This window comes from Monopterus albus, unplaced genomic scaffold (genome assembly GCF_001952655.1).
Source record: "Monopterus albus unplaced genomic scaffold, M_albus_1.0 scaffold88.1, whole genome shotgun sequence".
In the NCBI taxonomy this organism is placed as follows: domain Eukaryota; kingdom Metazoa; phylum Chordata; class Actinopteri; order Synbranchiformes; family Synbranchidae; genus Monopterus; species Monopterus albus.
In genome coordinates this window covers 1,115,817-1,118,838 of record NW_018127968.1, presented here as the reverse complement: position 1 = coordinate 1,118,838, position 3,022 = coordinate 1,115,817, and the positions used below count along the sequence as shown (strand labels likewise).

The 3,022-nt window shown below is 36.5% G+C and overlaps 1 protein-coding gene across 1 annotated transcript in view; it reads right to left on the bottom strand.

Annotated features, from left to right (window-relative positions):
- LOC109964399 (receptor tyrosine-protein kinase erbB-4) overlaps window positions 1–3,022 on the bottom strand; it is a 300,706-nt gene that overhangs the window by 66,008 nt on the left and 231,676 nt on the right. The gene's annotated exons all lie outside the window — the stretch shown is intronic.

Below are 3,022 nucleotides of genomic sequence, written 5' to 3'. Positions count from 1 at the left end.
AGTCAGACCTATAAAATTAAAGGCATCTGATTAAACGTATGCTCAGACATTACCTGAGGTCAACTGGACTTCATGTACTAATATCAATGCAATTTGTCCTTCCCTAAAAAAAAAAGCTGAAGGTGTCAATTAAGAACAGTGCGCACAAACCCAAGAAGAGCTCTAATCAGCCAGCATAATTAAAATCACATGAGTGGGTTTAATATGTGTATGCAGTGCATGGCCTTGAAGACATTATTGAGAAAGCTATAGCTGCAAGTAGGGTTTATTCTGCTGCGTGCATTCAGGGGTCTAATAAAAGTGCATTACTTTTGAAGAAGTGAGCGAGTAAAACAAAATACATTTTTCTCTCAGGGATTACCCTAAGGCCTGCACTATAAAAACATCACTATAAACACTGGCATTTGATTGACAGTGAGCCATCACTAAACAGTAAGTTTAAAGACTGTATAAAAAGGGTCTAGGATTCCTTTTTGTCAAATATTTGTTCTGATGAAGTTCTAATGACTGAAACCTTGAACCTCAGTTTTAAATACTTGCATTGGACCAAAGTGAGAAGGTCCTTTGTTTTTTCAACCGAGATTCGAACCTCCGGTTGGGAGGCACCTTCTCTACCCACTGAACCACAGTCACCCCCTAATGTTTTTTTTTTTCATAAGTGGAAATGATGACATAATTTGGACTGAGGTTGAAGATACAGTATGGGGTGTAAATGTTCTGGCTATCCACCCCTCAGCAAAACTGATGAAACTTCATGGATGAGTGTGGAAACATCTTCATCATTTCAGTGAATAATTACATTTCAAGGACTATTTGACAAAAATTCACTTTGCTTTTCATAGCATGAAACATCACTATATCCATACTGTAGCTGTGACTGCTACTTCACTAATATCTTTAAGTTTTTCTATGTTTCTACATCACTATAACTACTACAACTAAAAGTAAATGGGCACATCTGAACTTCTTGTCCTTTATTCTTTACTGTAAGGGGGCAAAGACCTGCCCATGCCCAGTCCCTGCTAAGCTTTGTCTAGTATAGACACAGAAGAGTGGTGTGTGACTCCTGAGTCTCACCTAACATCTTCAAATTCACTGAAGAGTGTGAGTGTGAATACGTGTGTGTATGTGTGTGCTCAACACGGAGAACCTGCCCAGGGGAAAAGGAGCACATGAACAGTGAAAAGGGGCCAACTCAATAATGCAAATGCTGGCTCATTAATGAACATTATACATAAATGAAGAATGTCTCAACACTTGTGGCAGTGATATAATAAAAGCTCCTCCATTTTTAGGAACAATTTTTATCTCATCAAATCTGTATTTGCCTAATTTAATTTGACCAAACCATGCATTCTCTGAATGGCTCTGCTGGTTAATTAGTCTAACTGTGGAATTGCTTTTTTAGTTGTGATTAGAAATTTGTGAGATAGCAGAAATAGCTTCCATTCATATGACAGACAGAAATAATAACAGAAGGATCAAGTGTGTCTCTGCTATTATATGTTCAGTGTCAGCATTGTCTACTCCACTAGTGTACTTTTCACATTAAAGTTATAAAAAAAGAAAAAAACTGTGAGGTGTATATCAAAGTCCCTTAACAGAAATGTTGGCTATATCTTTCCCTCAGAACATACCGACTTGGTTTTGAAGCTTTAACACTGAGCTGGAGAAATAGTTCTGTCTCAAGTTGATTTTGTGTCAGGTCAGCAATCCTATATTCTTTAAAACCATTAATGTCTTAGCCTTCTATTCCAGAGTAAATCTCAAACGTATTTCTTCATAATCTTTCAATCTGAAAACTATATATAAAAGTGAACAAGTTTGTCAAAGTAAGAAACAAGGAGGAGCCCTGTCTCTGCAGCTGCACAGCTGATGTTGAATGTGAGACCAGAATACAAACTAGAAATCAAAACGCAGTTCATAACAGTGACGTATACAATTAAATAAGCAACAGCCCACTCCAGTTTGTCACATCCTAGCCTTATAAATTGGTTCGATATCATATTTTACAACATGTCAACAGTTGCAGTCCAAAGAATTTGTTTTGTATCATCTCATGGCTTAAAGGTTTATTGCATCTTTTAACCTTGAGATAAATGTTACTTACAGCACCTCTTGACTGTATGAAGCCTCTGTTTAGTGGGTCTAAAGGTGTAAAGGCGGTGGCACATCACATAGGTGCTTATGGTTCCGATGTGTACAAAACAAAACAAAACAAAACAGATGAGACATATTTGTGTGGGTGTTAATTTGAGCCAAACAGACTGTCGAGAGAAGAAACGTTACACAGTGTGTGCTGTATAATGATCAAGTCACAAACCATTAATCTTATTGGTAAATAATTCATTTAAACATGATCGATTTTGGGATTGTCAAAGGTACATAATAGGTTAAATATTAGATTAAAGGGATTAGAAACTCATAACTGCGAATCTGAACCTAAACACCTGTTAATCATGTTACTGGTCATCTCTTTAAAATTTCCTAAGTGACTATTAAGCACTTTCATTTTGGTTTCTATCATACATTTTGTAATCGTTTTTACAGGTTTGGCCACTGGGTTTGTCACAGATCACAAAAACAAAGATAGGAGAGTGATATTTCTGTAAGGTACACATTTCATCCACAACAGGATCCAAACAAACTGAACTGGTAAACAAGATGTAGTGCAAGACTCAGCATGGCGGCTCCATTGCTGAAAATCTGTTTGTTTTACCTCCTAGGTTGGAAATAGTTTCTTCAAATCTATTGGGATTAGGAAATGATACTGCTGTTGTTACCTATACATATTTTATGGTTACAAATTTGGTCAGACTTGTAGTGATGCACAGTTTATTTGCATTATTTAATGAACGCTTAAATAAATTATGGCAAATGTAATACCATATTTTTGATAAGTCCAGATGATCTGCATGGCCCAAAAATGGCAAACAAATGGTAAAACAGTACTGAATCAATGTGAGGATGCTGCAGTTAAAATGGCATGTGTCACAGACCAACCACTTCTATTTTGGTACAG